Raw genomic sequence first — 24412 nt, 5'->3', positions numbered from 1 at the left:
TTGCTGGTGGAGTTGTGAATTAATCCAACCATTCTGGAGGGCAATTTGGAACTATGCCCAAAGGGCGATAAAAGACTGTCTGCCCTTTGATCCAGCCATAGCACTACTGGGCTTGTACCCCAAAGAGATAATAAGGAAAAAGACTTGTACAAGAATATTCATAGCTGCACTCTTTGTGGTGGCCAAAAATTGGAAAATGAGGGGATGCCCTTCAATTGGGGAATGGCTGAACAAATTGTGGTATATGTTGGTGATGGAATACTATTGTGCTAAAAGGAATAATAAAGTGGAGGAATTCCATGGAGACTGGAACAACCTTCAGGAAGTGATGCAGAGCGAAAGGAGCAGAACCAGGAAAACATTGTACACAGAGACTGATACATTGTGGTACAATCGAAGGTAATGGACTTCTCCATTAGTGGCAATGCAATGTCCCTGAACAATCTGCAGGGATCTAAAAAACACTATCCACAAGCAGAAGATAAACTGTGGGAGTAAAAACACCAATGAAAAGCAACTGCTTGACTACAGGGGTGGAGGGGATATGACTGAGGAGAGACTCTAAATGAACACTCTAATGCAAATACCAACAACAGGGAAATGGGTTCGAACCAAGAACACATGTGATACCCAGTGGAATTGCGCATGGGCTATGGGAGAGGTGGTGGGAGGGAAGGGAGGGAAGAAAAGAAAATGATCTTTGTTTCCAATGAATAATGTTTGGAAATGACCAAATAAAAATAAAAATTTAAAAAAAAGGGGTGGGGGTTGTACAAACAATGTAACCAAAATTAGAAGTAGAAAAGGGGGGCAGGGAATTTTTATAAGAGTCTATGATAAAGTTCTAATTTCTCAAATATATAGAGAATTGAGTCAAATATACAAAAATATGAGCCATTCCCTAGTTGATAAATGGTAAAAAGATATGAAGTTTCTAGAAGAAATCAAAGTTATTAACAGTCACATGAAAAAATGATCTATAATTTTCTTTGGTTTTGCTCTGGTTGAATTGTCAGTATAAATCATAAAGTCATAAAAATATCATAAGTCATAAAAATAATTTAGTAAAACTCTTTCTTTACCTATTACTCCAACTAGGCTACTTAATATTAAAATTGATTGATCTTTAAATGTTTGGTAGACTTCACTTGTGAATCTATCTGGTCCTAATGTTTTATGGGTTGATTTTTTTGTTTTTTTTTTTTTCAAAAAGTTCATATATGGTCTGTTCAATTTCTTTTTCTAAAACAGGTTTCTTTATTCTATTTACTCCTCTGATAGTCTAAGCAGTTGATATTTTTATGTGTTCTTCCATTTCACTTACATTGTTAAATGTATTCCTATATAACTGAGCAAAATAACTCCAAATAATTGCTTTAATTTTATCTTCATTGGCGGTATATTCACCCTTTTCATCTTTAATGCTAGTGATTTGGTTTTCTTCAATTTCTAAAAATCAATCATATTCATCAATGGTTTACCTATTTGTTGATTTTTCCATAAAACCAACTCTTAGATTTATTTATTAAATCAATGGTTTTCTAACATTCAATTTTATTGTTCTTATCTTAATAGGATTTCTAAGTTGGTGTTTAGCTGGAGTTTTTTATTTGTCTTTTTTCTAGTTTCTTAATTGCACTGGCAATTCATTGATCTGTTCCTACTTTATTAATATAAGCACTAAGAGATATAAGGTCAAAGAGGAAATACTTCAAGCATCCAAAAAGAAATAATTCAGAGATTGTGGGCCTGCAATCAGGATAACACAAGACTTATCAGCTTCTACCTTAAAGGATTGGAAGGCCTAGAATATGATATTTCAGAGGGCAAAGAAGCAGGAGATTTCAAGAATCAATTACCCAACAAAACTGAGCATTATCTTTCAGGGGGGAAACGGGGTATTCAGTGAAATAGAGAACTTTCAAACATTCCCTGATAAAATGATTGAAGCTAAATGAAAAATTTGACTCTCCAATACAAGACTCAAGAAAAACATAAAAAGATGAACCATAAAGAGAAATCAAAAAATCCAATAAGGTTAAACTGTGTACATTCCTACACGGGCAGAGGATTCTTATGCCAAAGAACTTCATCATCATTAGGGCATTTAGAATAAGAGTATACATAGATAGCAAGGGTATAAGTGAATATGATGGGATGATATGAAAAATTAAAATTAAGAGATGATAAAGAATGCATTGGAAGGAGGGTTAAGGGATAAATGTAATGGAGTATATTATCTCACTTAAAAGATGCATAAAAGAGTTTTTACAGGGAAGGGAAGATGGGAGAGGTGGGAAGGGGAACATGTGAACCTTACTCTCATCAGAATGGGCTCAATGAGGGAAAAGCATAATCAAAAGGGTATAGAAATATAAAGAAAACTGATAGTGTGGCTGATAGTGTGGCTGATAGAAACGGACAAATTGGGGAAGATGGTCAAAAACTAAATCAGGAGGAAAAGAATGGAGGATAAACACATAGCAATTATAATGGTGAAAAACTTTTTTATAAGTCTCTTTAATAAAGGCCTCATTTCTCAAATATGTGGAGAAATGAGTCAAATAAGAATAAATGTCATTCCTCATTTGATAAATGGTCAAAGGATATGAACAGGTAGTTCTTGGACAAAAGTAACCAAAGCTCTTTAGTCACGCAAAAAAAAAAAAAGCTTTAAAGCATTATCAGAGAAATGTAACTTAAAACAACTCTGAGGTAGCACCCCACACCTAACAAAATGACTATTATGAAAAAAAAAATCACAGAACTTGGAGGGGGTATGGGAAAATTGAGACACTAATACACTTAAGAAGAGTTGTGAACTCATTCTCAGATGAGAGAACATTTTGGACCTTTGCCCAAAGGGCTATAAAATAGTACATATCCTTTGACCCAGTAGTACTATTACTAGCTTTGTATCCCAAAGAGATAAAAAACAAAAAGGTGAAGGGCTCCTATGTTACAAAAATATTAAAAGAGTCTTTTTGTGGTGGTAAAGAATTATAAAGTGAGGGAATATTCATCAATTAGAGAATGGCTAAGTTATAGTACAAGATTGCAATGGAATCATGTGCTGTAAGAAATGAAAAGCTCAGAAATACCTGCAAAGATTTACAGGAACTGAAGCAGAGTGAATTAAGTAAACTCGGGAGATCTTTCAACTCAGGAATACTTTACTGTAAACAACTGTGAATAATTAGGCTATTTTCAATACAATGATCCAAAACTATACCAAAGGACTTATGAAAAAAAATATTATCTGCTTCCGGAGAAAAACTTCGTCAATATTGGTCTGAATCCAGACCAAAGCTACTTTTTTTCACTTTCTTTTTTGTTTTCCTACACAAAAGGATTGATATGGGAAAATGTTTTACATGATTGCACATGTAAAATCTTTATTAGTTGGCTTACCATATTAATGTGGAGTAGGAGATGGGGAGAAAAGGAGGGAATTTGAGACAACATTTTTGGGAAATGTCAGAAACTATTTTTTACATGTAGCTGGGGGAAAATAAAATTTTAAAATATTTTTTAAAAAATATTTTTAAATTCTTCCCCTATATTGTCCTGTAAGACTCTCCCTTTTTCCCCTCATGTTGCCCTCCTATTTCTTGATAGTAATCCTTGCTAGGATCTGTCCCCTTTTCTTATCCCCTTGCCCTCTTTTCTCTTAAATCTACACTCCTTTCTTAGTCTTAGTCCCCCCTAAGAGGATTCTTACTCTAACCCTCCTGTTTCTCTATGTTAAAAAAAACTTTTGCCCTTCTAGTTGTATGTTATTCCCTCTTTAATCCAGATATAATAGGGTTCTTGTACTACCAGCCCTCTTCTTTGTGACATTTCTTCTACTCATGCCTTTTTTATATAAGATGATTGTTCCATTTTACCTCTTCCTACCCTATTTTATTACTACTGTTGGCTCATTCTATTATAGTCAACTTGACCTCATCTTATATTTATAATATGCTCTTTCAAACCATCAAGTAATTATGTCATTTTTAAGGGTGATAGAGAACATTTTCCCAGATAAAAAGTAAACAATGTAACTGTGTTGGGTCCCTTATAATTGGTCGTTCGTGTTTACCTTTTTGATTCTTGTTGATCAAATTTTCTACTGAGTTTTAGTCTTTTCTCCCAAAATAGATTAAACTCCTTTAGTTCATTAAATGTCCTTTTTTCATTCTCGTGTAATTGTGCTCTGCTTTGTTGGATACGTTATTCTTAGTTGTAACCCCAACTCCTTTGTTCTTCAAAATATTGTGTTCCATAACCTTAGTTCTTTTAATGTTGAATCTGATAAGACTTGCATTATTCTGACTGTAGCTCCACAGTATTTAAATTGTTTTTTCTTTGTTGATTGTAGCATTTTCACCTTAACCTGGGAATTCTAGAACTTTGCAGTGATATTCCTGTGCATTTCCTTCTTGGGGTCTTTTGAGATTTTTCAGTGAATTCTTGCTATTTTACCCTCTAGTTTTAGAACTTCTAGGAAATTGTCTTGGAGATAATTTCTTGGAGAATGGTGTCTTTTTTGGATCATACCTTTCCATAGACTGACAATTTTTATATCAGTCTCTCTTGGATCTATTTTCCAGATCAGTAATGTTTCATATTTTTATTTCATTCTTTTGATTTTGCTTTATTTCTTGTTGCCTTAGTCATTCGCCCAATTCTAATTTTTAATGAGTTATTTTTCTTCATGAATTTTGGATCTTTTCCAATTGGGTGATCTTTTCAGTAATTTTTTTGCATTGCTTTTTTTCCTAGTTTTTCCTCAACCTCTCTCATTTGGTTTTTGAAAACCTTTTGAAGTTCTTTAAAAACTTTTTGGGCCATTTGGTGATTTTATTTGTGCTCTTTTAGAAATAGGCGTTTTAACTTCATTGTCCTCTGAATTTGAACCCAGGTCTCCTCTATCCCAGTGATAGCTATCTGTAGTTGGGGTCTTTATTGTTAGCTTTTTTTTCCTTCAAATTTTAACAGACAAACCAATAGGCTTCTTCTTAGTTACATGTGAATTGGACATTATTCCCAGGGTCTCAGGTTTCAGTATTTTTTTGTGTTTTATTTCCTAAACCCCACTTAGTTCTTCCAATTCTATAATCCAGGGCTAGGTACAGTTCCTGCTCCACCCTACTCCTCTCCCCCTGGCCAGTTGAATACCCCCCCCCTCCACCCCATCTGGGATTGACCTCAGGGACTTAACAGGATTCCCCCCCATCCTGAGTTCTGCCTCTACAAGTAGACAGTTTGCTCCCCCTCCCCCAAGCAAAGATGCCAGGGACTCCACTCTCCTGGTGACCATGGCAAGCAGGACCCCCCCAACCCAGCAACTACATCCACTGGTATGTGTGATCCTCCTCACTCCTCTTGTCCTGAAGCCTGGGGCTGGGACAAAGCCAGTACCTAGTTAGTGCATGTGGACCCCTGGAAACCCTCCCTGTTCAGTGGTCAACCCCCTGCTATGGGTGAATTGGAACTTCTGTAGCCAAGGTCAGGACCCACGCAGCTGTCCCAAGACTCAATGCCTGTTGACCTTGTTGGTATCTGCACTGGGATATAGACTTTCAGGTCAAGCAGACACGGTAAGGTTGCCCATCCTTTTCCCAGAGCTGGCAAGTTAATGGAATGATTCCTCAATATGTATTCCAGGGTGCTCGTACCACCAGGTGATACAGGGAGGTCAGAGACTGCTCTCTAAAGTCGTCCCCAGCTGCTCTGTTCTTATTTTTTTGCTGTGGAGTTATTTCTGATTGTTTATGGGAGAGTTTGGAGGACAAGGCAGTCTCACACCCTACTCCACCATCTTTTCACAATCCCTCTCAAATTTATAACTTTATAAATTAGCATTTATTTCTGATAAGAAAAAGGTTGGTAAGGAAAATAACACTATTATATTTTAAATAAGTAACTTATGTAAACCATTTAAACATCAGTCAGATCTACTCAATATATATCCCTTCTTTGGAAGGAATTGTACAGAATGTACTTCAGCAACATATGAAATATCACTCCAGTGACACTATATAGTTAATATAGCTCAAAAAAAGTCTAAGGATTCCAGGAACTAATTTACAAAACTGATTAAGTCAGCAATCCCCACATAAGTAAAAAATAAAAAATCTTTAGGTCACCTATACTCCACAAAAATGAAAGATGTTAGAACTACTTTTACTTTCCAAAGATTCATTATTAGGAATACTCAGCTAATGACATCAAAATATTTCTACCTTAAAACAATACACTCATAATTGATGTTTCATATTTATATTGTGCTATATATGGCTATAAAATGTTTTCACATACTGAGCAAAAGCTCAGTAAACAAATTTTGCATAATTAATATTATTTTATTTTCTATAGTTAATATATAAACTACCTTCAAATATAGTGTCACTTTAAACATCATAAAATGTTTAATGTTTTCCAAATAAGTATTCAGTAAATATTATTTAGTGGAGATGATTAAAAAAGACAGATAGAACTACAAATTTTTATTCCTAGTTCCAACACTTAGAAGACTAATGTGAAAACACAAAACCCCCTCTCTGTATTGCATCTTTTGTCTCCTTTTCTTTTCTGAAGATTATCTACTGGTAATAAAAGTGGCATCTTTTAACTAATTCAAGTAGATACCCAATAATAATTGGGAACACTCATGTATCAAAGTGGAAAGTCTTTTACTAGAAGTTGCTTTTAAAAATATACTTTTATTACTTTCATTACATTATTTAAATGTTTACACAAAAACTAAGAAGTAAAACAAAATAAATACATTTTAAAATGATAAGCTACAAATAGACAACAGATCACAAACTACAGGAAAATGTCTTAAAACACAAACTAATTATAGGATATAAAAATTATAGTAATCTTTAAGTTTATTAAACTCTTACTAGAAAATTCCTCATGGAAGTCACTGAAAATTTGGGAGGAAAATTGCTTTTTTAGAACTTTTACTCACATAACATAACACATTATCACGTTTACATTTAGTGAATCCAAATTAATAACATTTATTTATTTACTCTAAATGTAATTTATAAGCCAAGTCTAATATTAATGTAATAATATCAATAATAATATAGCTGGCATTTATATAACATTTTAAAGTTTGTAAAGCACTCTATATGTTAACTAATTTTATCATCAGAACAACCTTGCAAAGTAATTCCTATGATTATTCCCATTTGATAGATGAAGAAACTGAGACAGACAAATGTTAAATGACTTCTCCTAGGGTCACATAGGTAGGATATGAATTCAAATCTTCCTGACTCTAAAATCCTATATTCTATACATTGTATCACCTGGCAGACTTGAGTGCTATTTAATTGGTCACCTAGCAAGGTGTTGCTAATGGCATTTTAATGCAAGAACAGGGGTCCAAATTGATACCACTTTTTAAAAAAGCTAATGATAAAAGTTTAAAAGAAATGTAATTTGGTAAATTCTTGTTTATTAACATCAGACATGAATGGCAAATTAGTACTTATTCTTAAACAGCAAGCTAACACTGAATCTCTCTACTATCCTTACCAAAAATAAGTGCTTTTTAAATAATTTAATAATTTAAATTTTAGCCATCTTTGTCACATTTTACTCAGACCAGTTTCTAAACTCTTAAGCTATGTTTTAAATTTTTCACTGAATAATTCTTTAAGGTTCCTGTGTTTATTAATGGATATAAGCATCTCTGAATATGCGATTAAATTAGCATATGTGTTATATATGGCTCAGAGCACTTGGATAACTGTGAAATATTTATAAATGCCTGATAAAACAAAAATGAAATATCTGATGCAAGTCTCTACAAGAGTATTTTTAAAAATTCTATAGGGCAACTAGGTGGCTCAGTGGGTATAGTCTTGGTCCTGGAGTCAGAAAGATCTGAATTCAAATCTGACCTCAGACACTTACTAGCTATGTGACCCTGGTCAAGTAAATTAACTTTAGAGGGGCAGCTGGTTGGTTCAGTGGATTGAGAGCCAGACTCAGAGACAGGAGGTCCTGGGTTCAAATTTGACCTACACTTCCTAGCTGTGTGACCTAAGTCACTTAACTGCCTAGCCCTTACAACTCTTTTGCCTTAGAACCAATATAAAGTATGGATTCTAAAATGGAAGGTAAGGGTTTAAAAAAATTTTTTTAAATGACTGTTTTAAAAATAACATTTAATAGTAATCTTTTAATAAGGACACAAAATTTAGAACTGGACTTCATTCTCTAAGTGTTACAGATTTTCCAATACAATTTAAGTATAAACCTACACCCCAATTACTTAATACTTATTTATCAGAGCAATTGTGAGAGCATTTACCCCAATAAAAAGTAAAGAATAAAATTTATACTTGATTTAACAAATTATATTGCTTATAAAAGACCTCTTAAAAACATAAAACAATGAAATACAACCCACTAAATATGACATCATCCTACATTTCTTGTACCCTCCTCCACCCACTTCCTTCAATTATTTTGTAATAGCTAGTATTTATATAGAGAGCTTTAATATTTGCAACATGTTATCTCAACAACCCTGAATATAGGGTTATAACCATTTTACAGAGGGAGCTAAGAAAAGGTGAATGTCTTATCCAGGGTCACAAGGTTAATGTGTCTAAAGCAGCATTCCAAAATGGGTTTCCCTTAATTCTAGGTTTGCCACTCTATTTACATGTCATACTTCCCCAACTGAAAATTCCTTAGAAGCCTTTGTATTTCTACTAGTTTCTGGCACTTTCAGTTAGGAAAACCTGGAAAATGCTTCAAGCAACTTGCCAAGATGCATGAGCCTAGGCAAGTCACACAATCTCAGAGCCTGGATAATCTCATATAAAATGAGGAGGTTGAACTCATGATTTCTAAGGTAGTTCTTCCAGCTCTCAATTTAGGGTTTTTTCCCTTAAATATCATTTAGCATCTCATTTTGTACTTCTGATATACATTTATCATGTAATATAATTATGAGTTTGTTTTATTTCCTTACTAGTCTGAATGTTCCATGAGGGCAAGCACTCCTTTCTTTTTATCTCTCACAGTATAACTCGATTCTTTATAGATTTATGCCTACAAATTCCTAGTAAAAAATAATTATAGTGAATCTGTATAATAAACTAAAATAATGAAAACAAAACCCAGAGAGGTAAAGTCACTTGCTCAAGGTCATGTAAGTAGCAAAGACAAGATTTGAATCTAGGCTGTCTGTTTCCAAAATCCAATGTTCTTTTGATTCAAACTAAATATGTTAGATACAAACTATATGCAAAACACTGTAGTAGGTACTAGAGATACTAAGGTTAAAAAAAAAACCCCAGCAGAGTTCCTACCTTCAAAGAGCTTACAGTCTATTGAATGACTAAAACAATACAGAGAGAAGTTTAGAAAGCACTAGGGAGTTTCACAAGGGGATGGAGGAAAGGATCTGAAAAAGTTTCTCTCCCCCTAGTAACAGAACTGATGCAAGATGGTAGAGAAGGACCATTCTAGACAGGTTTAGGGTGCTTCCTCCAAAAGGTGCAGTTTATGCTTAATTACATGGGTCAAGGGGGATATGGTTGGGGATGTAAGACTCTAGATGATCATCCTAGTGCAAACATCAACAACATGGAAATAGGTTTTGATCAAGGACACGTAAAACCAGTGGAATTTCGCATGGGTTACAGGAAGGGATGGCGGGAGGGGAGGGAAAGAATTTCTTGTAACCAAGGAAAAATGTTCTAAAATTGACTAAATAAAAAAAAAAATTTTAAATGTTAGAACATTAAAAAAAAAGGTACAGTTTAAACCAGACACAGGACCTAGAGACAGGGCCAATTCCCCTTGGCTTCAAGCCTGCAAAAAAGACTACTGCATCTCAGATGGGATCCAAGGTGTCAGCTGTTCCCATTACCAGAGCTCCTTCAGTTCCTCAGGGATTCAAAAAACAATTAAAGGAAAAACCACATATTCTCTTGAGAAGGACTTAACTAAAGCCTCATAAATGAAGCCCTCAGTCAAACATGTTGTTTGATTTGCTTTTTTTAAGTTAATTAATAGTCCCAATTCATTAGATAATCACCCATAATCTTCATTTTTTAAATGGTTGACATTGCCAACCAAAATGAGTATTTGTTCTGCTTTACTATACATTGCCTTTACAAGGGTCATTTTGTTTTATTTGGTAAAGGAGAGTGGAAAAATTGCTTAACTAAAAAAATTTTTTTTAAACCCATACCTTACCAATTTTTTTAAACCCCTAACAATACTCTGCATTGGTTCTAAGTCAGAATAGTGCTAAGGACTAGGCAATGGGGTTAAGTGACTTGCTCAGGTCACAGAGCTAGGAAGAGTGTCTGAGGTCAAATTTGAACCTAGGACCTCCTATCTCTAGGCCTGGCTCTCAATTCACTGAGCTACCCAACTACCCCTTAAAAAAATAATTTTAATGAAAAAAATATTTTAATTGCTACCATGCACCTCTCCCTCTCAAACATATTCTTTAACATATACTAAGTGTTCTGAGGGAATTAAGACTGACCCTAGAAATTATGATTTTTTCAATTCATTACTTCATATGACTTCAAATACTTTGGAAGGGAAGATATCATTCTGGAAAGCAACTTGGAACTCTGTCTAAAAAGTCACTTAAAACTGTGTATACTTTAACTGAGCAATACTACAACTAGTTCTCTAACCCAAATACAAAGAATGGGAAAAGGGACATCTTTATATAAAAATATTTACAGCAGTTCTTTAGTAGTGACAAAATATTTGGGGTTTTAAGAAAAGATGGAATGACGTTTCAGAGAAACCTGGAAGGTCTTGGTGTGGAGTAAAGTGAGCAGAACTGGGGGAACAATTTTATAAAAGCAAATAACTGAGATAAAAACTGAGCATGCAGTGAACAATCAAGATTCCAAAGGGTGGTTGATGAAACTGGCTACTCACCTGACAAAGAGGACGACTCAAGATGCAGAATTAGACATACTTTTATTTTTCGGAAGTGGCAGATACAGTAACTACTTTTGCTTAACTATGCATTATTTCTTTTTCTTTTTTTCTTTCCACTTGGGAGACCAGAGAAAGAAAAAAAAACATGTCATCTAGCAGGGTCGTTGGTCCTCACCCAGAGACAAACATGCTTATCTCAAGTCGAAGAAAAAGAGGGGATATAAAGAATAGGGGAAAAGAGAAGAGAAGAGGAGGGAGAATGGAAAGAGGGAAGATGAATAGAGAGAAGCAAGTGGGAAAGATATAAACGGGGGGAGAGAAAAAAGGAGGAAAAAGAGAGGAAGAAAGACAGGAGTGGGAAAGAGGGAGAGGTAGAAGGGGAAAGTAGAGATCGAGAAGTGAGGAAGAGAAGTAAAAGACAGAAGAGAGATGGAGAAGACAGAAGAGAAGGTAGAAGAAAAGGTAGGGAGGAGAGAGGGAGAGAGGAAAAAAGAGGAAAGGTAAATGGAGAGAGGGAAAACAGAGGAGAGGGAGAAAGGGAAACAAGAGGAAAGAGGAAAAAAGAGGACAAGGGAAGAGGGGAACACGAGAAAGTAAGAGAAGGAAAGCGTGAGGGGGGGAGAGGGAGAAGAAAGGAGGGAAAGAAGATTAGGAGGGTTGTAGGGTTGGATAAAGAGAGAGACACAAGATAGGAAAAGGGAGAAGGAAGAAAAAATAGGAAGAGGAAGAAGGGGAGACAGACAGGTCTAAGAGACAGCGCTAATTGCCTGCAATCACGGTCCGGATTGAATGCCCAGGTTGACAGAAAAAAGCCATGGGAAAGCCTCTGGGCCGCCCGAGTCCCTAAGAAAAGTTCACCTTGGGCCCCCTTCCCGCTTTCCAGCAAGTCCGGGGTTTCCCACGAACAAGCCGAGGTGACCAAAGCCAGCCTGTCAAGAGTCAGTCATTTAAAACGAGAGAAGGGGCGCGGTGCTTCACACGGGAGCTCCCCGACTCCCCAGAAGAGGCACAAGAACCGTCAGTCAGCGCAGGGGCCAGGGAGCCCTCGGTAGCCCCGGCAGCCCGAAGGTCCCTCGCTCTGCGCAAAGCGCGGCAGCCCGGGGCCGACGTCAGGCAGAACTAACCAGAGGGGGACCAGCCCAGCCGGGAGGAGGCGCCGCTGCAGCAGCAGCAGAGGCGGCCGCTCCCCGCTTCGAGGAGATGGCAAGAAGACTCCGACATCGACAAACCTCTCCCCCAACCCCTAAAACCTGCTGCCAAATCCGGGCCGCTCGCTCCCTGCGCAACCAGGCTGCGGTTTCGGAAGGAGGCAGGGAAGTGGCGGGTTCCCCCACCAGCAGGTGAACCTGCCTCTGCCGCTGCCGCCGTCGCCGCGTCGGCGGCCGCCTCACCCAGCCTCAAGTCCTGTCCGCTGCTTCCGCGCGCGCGCGCGACCCAGCTACGCAGCCGCCACGCGCCCTTCCCGGCTCCCGGATTCTCCCTTACCAGCCCCAGGCACTACGGCTGCTCCAGCTGCTGCTGCTGCTGCTGCTGCTGCGACGGCGGCGGTTCCAGTTTTCGTTACCGCTGCAGCCGCGTCCCGCTAGTTTTCCCCACCCCTCCCTCCAGCGCACACAGCCCAGCCCATTCTGCCCCGCCTCGCCCCGCCCCTTCCCGAAGCCCCGCCCTACCACTGAAGCCCTCCCTCTTCAAGACCTCTTCCCCCCTCCCATCCCGTCCGGTCCCGTCCCGTCCCAGCCCGCCCTCTCCCCGGGTCGGGCTCCCCATTGGCACATCGGACTATATGTACGCTTCAGACCAGTCCCGAGACCGAGACTCTCAAAACTGCTCCTGTCACTGGCCTGCCCAACTGTCACTCAGGTGTGCCGTCTCGCGGGCGAGATCGTTCTCGTGAGATTTTTCCCCTCCCTCAGCTTTTTTTCCTCCCTCGTTTTTTTTTTTAAACCTGTCCCAGGGAGAGCTACGTGAGGGTTCCTTGATTGTCTGGTCCTCAGGTTCTCTAACTCTCCTCACCTGAGGAAAGAGGAACTCACCCTGGACATCTCCCGTCCTCCATCCTCAGCATCGTAGGCACATCTGGCTTTGATACCTGCACCCCAACGCCCACTGTCACAATGAAAACATCCTAACTATCCTCTCATGAAATAAAAGTTGAAGAGGTTAATGACATCATCTACTGATCCCATACGACTCTCTTTACAAAAGTGGAAACTGAGGCCTAGAGAGATGAAGCTACTTGTTGCAGAACTGGAGAGAGTGGGCTGGAAAAGGAAAGGAACCTTAGTCTCCCCATCCTAGACCAGTCCTCTCCTCATGGCTGGGGATTATAAATAGCTCCCAGTTGAGACCCGACTAACTCACGTTATTATGTGGACTTGTTTCACATTCTCTGACCCTTTGTCCTTTTTTCTCTTCATCCTACTATCCAAAGCATCTTCTTGCAGTTTTAATAAACTACTTTGAAGAATGATACAGCCCAAGGAACCTTTTCTATAATGTTGCTTCATTTCAACACATTGCACTTATCTAAATTTCCCCATGCTTAAAAATGGATTTACAAAGACCAAAAACAAGTCACCGAATCAAAATCATTGTTATAATGTTTGGCCCAAACTAGCCAATGAAAGGTTTAAGAATTGTCATCATTAGAGAATCTGATATGTTTCTATTTTTTCCCTTTTCCCCCATTTCTCTTAATGAGAGCACATTTGTTTTCTGTAGGTCAGAAAACAACGAAAACTTACCTAATAATATCTGACATTTATATAGCACTTTAAGCCCTACAAAAAACTTTCCAAAATCTCATTTCAGCTTCACCACAATCCCTTGAGGTTGGTAGTGATGAGGAAAGAACAAAAATAAGTTAGAAAAGAAAAAAAAATCCTGCAAAGGAAAGGGCAGGAAATCCTAAGGGCACTGTTGATCACAGAATTTAGAACATAAGGCAAAGAGCAAACAGAAACAGAATTGTCTTCCTTATGGTGTCTTTTTGGTAGCTTTTTTCAGCCATAACTGTCTCTTTCTAAACCTCCCACCCACCCCAGGTTTTGAAGGAAGTATTGCCATATCTAACTTACTCCATGTAAGCTTTCCAAAAAAGACCCAAATTCTATTTTTTTTTAACTCTTCTGTCTTAGAATTGATATCAATTCTAAGGCAAAAGGAAAAAATCTGAGATCAAATTTGAACTCAAGTTCTCTTGACTCCAGGACTGATAATCTTTCAGTCTTGGAGCCAATACACATACACAGTATTGACTCCAAGGCAGAAGGGTAAGGGCTAGGCAATGGGGGTTAAGTAACTTGCCCAGGGTCACACAGCTGGGAAGTGTCTGAGGCCAGATTTGAAGCTAGGACCTCCTGTCTCTAGGCCTGGCTCTCAATCCACTGAGCTACTCAGCTGCCCTCTGCAGATTTGATTTTAACAATATATTGAACACCTACCTGTATATGACCCTAGGTTAGAATGGTTGTACTTCAGAAAATCTTGGATTTCAAAGAGTACTTCTAGGATTTTGCAGAATTCTTATTCATATCTTGTAATATTTCAATGTTTTGTTAAATCTTAGTGGCAGGGGCATTGTACCCCCAGAAACTCAGACAAACTATTATCAGGGAAATTCCTTTGCTCCCTTACACTCTCAGACTCCTAACCCAAAACATCTGACCCATCCTCCTTTGATTGTCCTATAGATCCAAATCTTGAGAACCACCCCCATGCCTTCAGGGAAAACTCCTCCCCAGAGGGAGGGAAAACCCCTAGCCCCAGAGTCAAGTCCTCATTGAATATAAAAACCCCCGGAACTGAGGCATTCAAGGAGCAACCTGGGAGACTGCTCCACTCAAGCTCTTTTGCTTGCCAAAAATTCAACTTTACTAATAAATCTCACTTTACTTAAGTTAAGTTTTGGAGTCTTGCATTCTTGCAAAAGGTATCCTTCCCGAACCCCAGCGGTACACCTCTGCACCTCACAACAGTCTGATGCCCTATTTTGGGGTCATATATGTCTAACCCTAGAAATTTCTTCTATTCTCAGTATCCTGGCTAGAGGCAAGTTAACAGTAGATTTTCTAATGACTACAGTAAGATGTCTGGGAGAAAAATGCTGTTCTGAGGCAGGAAGCTATACTTCTCTTAGGCATTACACTACCAAAAAGATAAAAGAAAATGCCCTATGTGTTCTAAAATATCCACAGCAGCTCTTTTTATACTAAGAACCAAAAATGGGGAGTACTCATCAATGAATATGCTACATGAATATAATGGAATTCAGTTGCTCTATTAGAAGTGATGAAAGATAGTTTCAGAGAAACCTGGAAAGACTCGAATGAACTGGTACAGAATGAAGTGAGCAGACCCAGAACAACAATTTATGCTCTAACAACAACATTGTAAAAATGAACAATTTTGAAAGACTCAAGAACTTTGACCACCCCAGGGATCTGTCATAATTCTAGAGAACAGATTTAGAAGGCAGTCACCTCATGACAAGGAGGTTTGTTATGGTTAAAGTAATAGAAATAGAAATAGAAATGAATTTAAGGAAAGTTAGAGTTGGTTTGCAGAGGCTAGCATGACCGTATTCTAGGAACTCTAGAGAAAGATTCTGGAATGTGGGAGGAGAGATTTCAAAGGAGCAAAGACCATCTGGGCTCTTCTGTCCTGGAGCTGAGCGAGGAAGGAGTTGATCTCTGCTAATCCTATTTTACCAAGCCTGCTGGTTAAGAGAAGGGAAACCTTTTGATTTCCTTTGGGAGTACCTTTTCTCACAAGAAGAAATATACCTGAAGAAATCCTACATACTCTCAACCCTGACAAAGAACATTGTTGTCCAAAGTCGGTTGTTGGTGTTGGCTGAGGGGACAACCTCAGGCCCAGTCCAGCTGGGTTGAACTCATACATCAAGAGTTTATCCTTATTTGTCTTGAAACCTGCAACATCTTGATAAACTAACAAGGGAGGATTTATAGTGTTAGGAAGAATAGAAAGGGCTTTGGGAATATTAGCAAGAAGCAGGGAGCAGAAGGGAACATCAAGAAAAGAAGGCTTCACCTATCAGTGAATTTAGAGGGAAGAGGGAAGTGATTAGGGCATCTTCATTGGTAAATCCTCCCTCCCTCCCTTTTGTTTTACCAATAAACCTGTTAGTTTTTACATCAACAACTATTTGGAGGACTGAGTTGTGCTCTGATCCAGTGTGGTAAAGCCCAATTGCCTTACTGCACTAAAAGGGGACTGAGATATCCCTTGGTAGATTTCAACACCCATACACCTCAGTGTACCCTACTATTTCAGGTTACAGACTAATATTCAAAAAGAAACACATTTTTTAACATGGCCAATATAGGGATTTGTTTTGTTTTACTATGAATATTTGTTGCAAGGGTTTGGTTTTTCTTTTCACTGGAGAGTAAGGAAATGAGAAGGATGAAAAAAAATGTTTGATAATTGAAAAAAATAAAAATTTAAAAATTTTTTTAAAGGGACCACAAAGTGTACATAATGAGAGGATCACAGTCTTCTACCTAACCCAGTCTCTAGAACATAATTGATATTTGATACGTGTTTGTGGAATGAATGAATAAATGAAATATAGATCTGCTACTGAGGTCATTAAAAAGGGAATGAGTTATACAGATAATGATTTGTCAGAAGGGTAGCAAAAAAATCATTGGCAAAGTAATCAGAGAGCTAGATATAGAGATTTGTGGTAGAAGAGATACTAACTAAAATGAGAGGGAACTTTATCATGAAATGACATTAGAAAAAATTAAAAAAACACTAGAAAACATGGGATTTTGAGATACTATAATTCACATGAAAAAGTATACGATCCCCTTTTATTCTTCTTCCCTTATTAATAAAACTTCCTTACATGTATAGAATTAGTGCCAACGTTCTAAGTTTTCTAGTTATGAGATCTGGTACTCTTCTCCAACAGAGATTTCAGGTTTGTTTTTTAAAGTGTGACTTTCTGCAAATTGAGAACTAGCCTTATTTTCTGTGTAATTTTGCCTACTATTAGGATAGGTCAAACACATCTGTGACAATTCTGTGAAGACCCATAGTGCTTTGCAAAGACTATTTCAAGACTTTATGGAATCCAACAAATTAGGAAGAGCTATACTGAAGAAAGAGGGAAGATGGGGAATTTAATAGAAAGTGCTTTCTGTTCTTAGTCTCCCTATTTTTGTATCTTTGGGTCCATCCATCAGTGTTATGCTTCTGGTAGCATGGCAATTATCTCTATCTGGTTTTAAGTTCAGCATCCTGAACTCAAGAATTTGTTAGAAGGGAGAGGTACCTTATTTTTAAATCAGGATTTGTATCCTCTCATTCTAAACTATCTCATATAGTATACTTTATAGCCTTAGGGCAGCCAAGTGGTGCAGTGGATAGAATAGAATGCCAGGGCTGGACACAGGAAAACTCATCTTCTTGAGTTCAAATCAAGCTCCACATATTTACTAGCTTATGCGATCTGGGCAAGTCATTTAACTCGTGTTTCCTCATCTATAAAATAAGTTAGAGAAGGAAATAGAAAATCATCCCAGTATCTTTGCCAAGAAAATCTCTAATGTGATCCCAAGGAGTCATGAGCTATAGGTAAGACTGAATAACAACAAGTAGCCATAGGTCCACATAGTTGATACTAATCGATAATCAGATATGCCAAAAGTTGCAAAAAAAAAGTCAGTAATGGTTTTTACTACTTCATTGTCTTCAAGTGTTTCAGATAACACCTACACTAAGCAGTTTTATTCTGTTGTCAAATGTATCTCATTTTGCCTAATGTTCATCCCCTGGGGTTGATGGGGGAATGATTTCAGCAGAATAAACAAGAAAAATCTAACAACCTGCATTTTATTATAAACTATAGATTAAGACATATTATATAAAAGCTGGAAGAAAGCTAAATTGTTGTCTGAATTGGATCCACACATCACATTCATTGCTCTGGGCTCCTTCCTTACCCATCTGAGATGCTACTTACTGTTTACCTCCAGCATTTATTGCTAACTATTTAAATCTATTAAGGTGGATTTACCCTTAAGGTGGAAGCCATTCAGACCAGATTAGGGTTATGGACACATAAGCCTATATAAATATGATTGTGCTAGGCCAACCTTAGAGAGGCCTCTTGAACATTCTGTTATGGTTGATCATCTGGAGTTCTCTTATCCAGGTGACACAACAATGGTCTTTCAGAAATCCTCCAAACAAACAAACAAACTAAAAAAACAAACCAACAATCCAAACATTGCTGGTGATGAACTACCCACATTTCATTTTTCCAACAGCTAGAAAGCTTGTGCAGCAGAATCTCCTACCCAGAGTTATTTAGGAGGCTCTGAGTAGGCCTTATTCTTCTTAAGTAATATAGCCAATTATTAAGGCTAGCTCACTTGCTTTATTATATTTAATGTGTACTTAATAGGCCCAAAGGAATAAAAGGAAGCGCAGGACAATTGCAGAGCTTTGATTATTTTTTTCTGTTATATTTTTCTTCTCTACAAATTTTGCCTTTGTGAAAGATGGCCCATCAACAGCCCTTTGGGTGAAGCACCCATCAACAAACAAAGAATATTCTCACTACTTTAGCCATACTAATCTAACAATAGGATTTTTGTTTGTTTGTTTTGTTTTTTTAACCCTTCCCTCTTAGAATCAATACTGTGTATTGGTTCTGTAAAAATTAAATTAGTTTCTAATAATAAAAATATTATGAGGTTTATTAAGGATTATTAGAAATCAAGGAATAAAAAAAATACACAATAATAACCACGCGCCCATGGCTGATTAGCCAATTCTGAATCCCCACACTTAGCTTACTTACTACATCATTGTAATGGAATGGAAGAGAGAGAGGGAGGCATTACTGCCAATTAAATACTAATTGTGAACTTGCCAGCCTGGGGACTCAGGTGATATTATAGGGAATTCTGGGAAACACCAAGGACTTCTGGGGATTGAAGTCTGGGGTTCAAAATCTCCATTTTTACATACCCCCTGAGGCCCAAGGAAGACTAGTCTCTCCAATGGGTCTTGTAAATATACCAGCTAGGAAATTACAATAATTTGAGGATGAGGAAAAGAGAACAAAACCAATAATTGCTAGGCACATTGACAAAAAGCCAGTTGGGTGTGGTCCCCTTTGGCATAAGAGTATACATACAAAACAAATGCATTCAAACCCCACACAGTTCAAATCACCACATCCCAAAGTTCACTCTGGATCTTCTGGTGCATCATGTTGTCTGTGGAGGCACCTTCATGGTGTCTTCCAAACGGTTCAGTTTTTGGATTCGGAGAGGTAGCATGTTTCTTGATGTAAAATTACTCTCAGAATGAATTTAAACTTTGCAATTTAAAATAATAATATTTATAAATCCCCCCCCACCCGAAAAGGGTAATTGAAAAAACACAGGGATCACTTAGGGATGAATGGCTGAGTTATTAGGTATATGAATCAATTGGCAAGAGAAATCCAAAATAATAAAAAAAATCCAAAATAAAAAAGATAATTTCTGGATGAAATATAGACTATTAAAGTCTTATGTGTAAAAATTCCAAGTAAAGGAAAAATAAATCTATAACAGGTCCTTCAATCATGGCCCAAATAAAATAATATGAACATTTATGCTTTTACCCAATCAGTAGCCAGGACTACAGAAAGTTGCCACATTATGAAAGACAGAAAAGAGACTAGATTTTTAGGAGCCAGGTAGGATCCAAATTTGAGATACTTGGTAGAATGTGGAACAAGGATGACATGCCTTTCATACATGTTAAATAGCTGCAAGCTTGAACCTCAAACATGTTCAAGTCCTCTTGTCATGGCTCAAAATTATATCAATTCCACTGGGATTGGTTGGTCTCTTTGATCTTGTGCTCAACTGGCACTATGCAGTTTAGCTTTGTGCTTCTTTGGCACTGTGCTGTGCGATGGCTCTTTTTGTATTCTCTTGTCCTGGAATCAGACAGAATCATTAAGCAAAATCCCCCCCTCCCCCAATTTTTTAAACAATCAGTGGCATCATTTTTATAGTCTCAAGCTTTTGGGGAATGCATTGACATTATAGCAAATATATTTCAAACTTATAATACTGCAAAATCAAAAAAGTTAAAGAAAATCTCAATACTGGTGACATGTGCTTCATATATAAAAAAGAGAGAAAAATAAAAAAACTGAAATAGTATGTTGTACATGCAAGAAAATATAATAATAAGAGTTTTAAAAATAAAAAAAATATATAGCTTATAATCATTGACACACTGTGTCAGCTAAGAAAATATAGAATACAAGGTTTCTCACTAAAAATGAGATCCATTTCCTCTTCATACCCGGCCATGATCCACTGTGAGTACAAGCAAATGATTTTCACACAGTAACAGTTTTTATAAAGAACAGTAGTACAACAGGTAGTGCACATTCGAAAAGTACCAAAATTCCCCAAATTCACAACAGCCCAGTTAATTACAATAGCAAACAAACCTACTATCATATTTCACATAAGTTGCTGTATGACATTTAAAGAAAATGGATACTTGTCACAAGTTTTATAGCTGTAGCAATATTTAAACCTTGGCAAATACAATTTTTAAACAAAGTAAAACTTATTTGGGTCTAGAACATCATCAAGAAATCTAGATATCATTCTGGTGAAAGGGTAAACTGAGCTGAAGAGTTATAAATGAGAGATGTTCCACTTTTGGGAGCCATCCAGGGGTACCATGCCCTGGGATTAACTTCCTAGCTCCTTTGGTATGAGACTGTGATGTCCTATCCATTCACATTTTTATAAAGGTGGGAGGTGGGGATTATAATTGTATTTCACTTCAGCTACTAAAATGGACCTTACCTCCTGTTAGAGGCAGGCAAAATGATCAGAGTTGTTGAAAAAAAAATCTAAAAATCATGTCTAAAGACCTCTTAAAATCAATTTGAGATATTTAGCTCATTAAATTTTCCAAAGTTTGTTATACAAAAGTAACAAGTTTTTGATGAAGTCCATCCATTCTCTATGTGATAATTTACAAAGCCAAAATAAAAAAGGCTGTTTTTAAAAAAATATGGGCTTATTCAGTAATGTTTGTTCAGTATAGTTATTGGGGAAAAGCAGTAGTTAAAACCCAGTACATTAAAATAATTCAGTGTAACAGAATATTATTGAATACATTAACATATTAACTCAAAACCAACAAAAATAAATTTTAAACAAAAGAATCAGCAAAATGCAATAAAATACAGAGATTTTTATAAAACATTGGAGTCTGAAAAGACTTAAAAATATAACCTCCAGTCTCTTTAAAGTTATTTTTTTTTATGTTGAGATTCCTTTTGTCAAAACTGACAAATATCCCACAGCAAAGGTGAACATGGGTTTTAGGAATCTCAAATTGGGCAGGTCCAAATGGCAAAGAGTTGCAGGAAGATGAATTTCTCCCCTGAGTCTCAGGTAAAATAAGTAAAATAATCAGTGCACTCAAAAGATATCCTTTGAAATATACCATGCTTGTAATCAACTTCCTGTTTGGAAAAGTCTCTTCCTTCTCCTCGTTAACCCCCCTGAGGTCCCCTGCCACATGGAGGCTAATTGCTGCCTAAGGAAAGAACACTCCAGTTTTTACCAGTTAGTTTGCAATTCAGAAGACACAGGAGCAGCTTCCAGCAGCCTGGGGCCTGGGGCTGTCCTGGGGCCATCTGGCTCAAAGGCTGGAGATCATCTGGGGCCGGGGAGGGTCCAGAGCAGGAAAGAGATCTGGGTCAAGCAGGTCCAGAAAGGATAGCTTGAGCGCAGAAGCAGGCAGCAGGAGCCAGCTGAATCAGAAGCTTTGCGAGGGTAAGCAAAAAGCCTTGGCTGGAGGAATGTGGCTTAAAAAAAAACTTATCTAGGCTATCTTTTTTAAAAAATTAAGAAGTTCTCATCCAATCTTGTGGTTTCCAAAAACTATAAAAATTAAATTATGTCTCTAGTAATAAAAATTATATTTTATGAGGTTTATTAAGGATTATTAGAAATCAAGGAATAAAGAAAATACACAATAATAACCATGCGCCCATGGCTGATTAGCCCATTCAGAATCCCTATGCTTAGCTTACTTACTACATCATTGTAATGGAATGGAAGTGAGAGAGAGAGGCGTTACTGCCAGTTAAATACCAACTGTGATCTCACTTACCTAAGGACTCAGGTGAGATTATAGGGAATTCTCAGAAACACCAAGGACTTCTGGGTATTGAAATTTGGGGTTAAAAATCTCCATTTTTACAGTTCCAAGGCAGAAGAGTGGTAAAGGCTATGCAATGGGGGTTAAGTGACTTGCCCAGGGTCACACAGCTGGGAAGTATCTGGGACCAGATTTGAAACTAGGACCTCCCATCCCTAGGCCTAGCTCTCAATCCACTGAACTACCCAGCTGACCCCTAACAATAGGTTTTATTTTTTACTTTTTATTTTTTTGAAAATTTTATTTAGTCAATTTAGAACATGATATTCCTTGGTTACAAGAGTCATATTTCTTTCCCTCCCTCCCCTCCCCCCACCCCTTTCTGTAGCCAACATGCAATTACATTGGGTTTGATGTGTGTCCTTGATAAGAACCCATTTCATGTTGTTGATGTTTGCACTAGGATGTTCATTTAGACTCTACATCCCCAGCCATGTCCCCCTTAACCCGTGTAATCAAGCAGTTGTTATTCTTCTGTATTTCTGCTCCCACTGTTTTTCCTCTGAATGTGCATAGTGTTCTTTCTCATAGATTCCTCCCAGTTTTTCAGGATCACTACATTGCCACTAATGAAGAAGTCCGTTACATTCAATTGTACCACAGTGTATCAGTCTCTGTGTACAATGTTCTCCTGGTTCTGCTCCTCTCACTCTCCATCAATTGCTGGAGGTCATTCAAGTTTACATGGAATATCTCCAATTTATTATTCCTTTGAGCACAATAGTATTCCATCACCAACAGATACCACAGTTTGTTCAGCCATTCCCCAATTGAAGGGCATCCCTGCATTTTCCAATTTTTTGTCACCACAAAGAGTGCAGCTATGAATATTCGTGTACAGGTCTTTTTCCTTATTATCTCTTTGGGGTACAAACCCAGCAGTGCTATGACTGGATCAAAGAACAGACAGCCTTTTAGTGCCCTTTGGGCATAGTTCCAAATTGCCCTCCAGAATGGTTGGATCAATTCACAACTCCACCAGCAATGTATTAATGTCCAGACTTTGGCACATTCCCTATAGCATTCATTAATTTCCTTTGCTGTCATTAGCCAATCTGCTAGGTGTGAGGTGATACCTCAGAGTTGTTTTGATTTGTATCTCTCTGATTATAAGAAATTTAGAACACTTTTTCATGTGCTTATTCATAGTTTTGATTTCTTTATCTGAAAATTGCCTATTCATGTCCCTTGCCCATTTATCAATTGGAGATTGGCTTGATTTTTTGTACAATTGATCAAACTCTTTATGAATCTGAGTAATTGCACCTTTGTCAGAGGTTTTTCTTATGAAGATTTTTTCCCAGTTTATTGCTTCCCATCTAATTTTGGTTGCATTGGTTTTGTTTGTACAAAAACCTTTTAATTTAATTATTTATTTGACATTTTGTGACTTTTTCTAACTTTTGCTTGGTCTTAAAATCTTTCCTTTCCCAAAGATCTGATGTGTATACTATTCTATAATCACCTAATTTACTTATAGTTTCCTTTTTTTATATTCAAGTCAATTCACCCATTCTGAGTTTATCTTGGTGTAGAGTGTGAGATGTTGATCCAGACCCAATCTCTCCCATATTGTCTTCCAACTTTCCCAGCAGTTTTTATCAAGTAGTGGATTTTTGTCCCAAAAGCTTGGATCTGTGGGCTTATCTTAGACAACCTTGCTGAGGTCACTTACTCTAAGTCTATTCCACTGATCCTCTTTTCTGTCTTTAAGCCAGTACCATATTGGTTTTCTTTTTAAACCCTTACCTTCCATCTTGGAGTCAATATTGTGTATTGGCTCCAAGGCAGAAGAGTGGTAAGGGCTAGGCAATGGGGGTCAAGTGACTTGCCCAGGGTCACACAACTAGGAAGTGTCTGAGGCCAGATTTGAACCTAGGACCTCCCATCTCTAGGCCTGGCTCAATCCACTGAGCTACCCAGCTGCCTCCTACCATATTGTTTTGATGACCACTGCTTTATAGAATAGTTTGAGATCTGGAACTGTAAGGCCACCTTCCTTCACATTTTTTTCCATTATTTCCCTGGATATCCTTGATCTTTTGTTCTTCCAAATGAACTTTGTTATGGTTTTTTCTAATTCAGTAAAAAAGGTTTTTGGTATGGCACTAAATAAGTAAATTAATTTGGGCAGGATTGTCATTTTGATTATGTTAGCTCATCCTACCCATGAGCAATCAATGTTTTTCCAGTTGTTTAGATCTAGTTTTAATTGTGTGGAGAGTGTTTTGTAGTTGTGTTCATATAC

At 37.5% G+C, this 24412-nt stretch overlaps 1 protein-coding gene across 6 annotated transcripts in view; it reads right to left on the bottom strand.

Annotated features, from left to right (window-relative positions):
• MGAT4A (alpha-1,3-mannosyl-glycoprotein 4-beta-N-acetylglucosaminyltransferase A) overlaps positions 1–12577 on the bottom strand; it is a 154793-nt gene extending 142216 nt beyond the window's left edge. For 2 of the 6 annotated variants that reach the window (XM_007501097.3, XM_056806969.1), the window contains exon 1: positions 12418–12542. The gene's annotated coding sequence lies outside the window, so the exon portion shown is untranslated. Of the gene's footprint in view, positions 1–10929 lie in introns of all 6 variants that reach the window. The other 4 variants (XM_001368105.4, XM_056806968.1, XM_056806971.1 and 1 more) reach the window with 4 other exon arrangements.
• Between the last annotated feature and the right edge of the window lie 11835 nt (positions 12578–24412).

Source organism: Monodelphis domestica, chromosome 8, assembly GCF_027887165.1.
Source record: "Monodelphis domestica isolate mMonDom1 chromosome 8, mMonDom1.pri, whole genome shotgun sequence".
In the NCBI taxonomy this organism is placed as follows: domain Eukaryota; kingdom Metazoa; phylum Chordata; class Mammalia; order Didelphimorphia; family Didelphidae; genus Monodelphis; species Monodelphis domestica.
The sequence above is the reverse complement of the archived record's forward strand: the minus strand, read 5'-3'. Positions and strand labels throughout refer to the sequence as shown.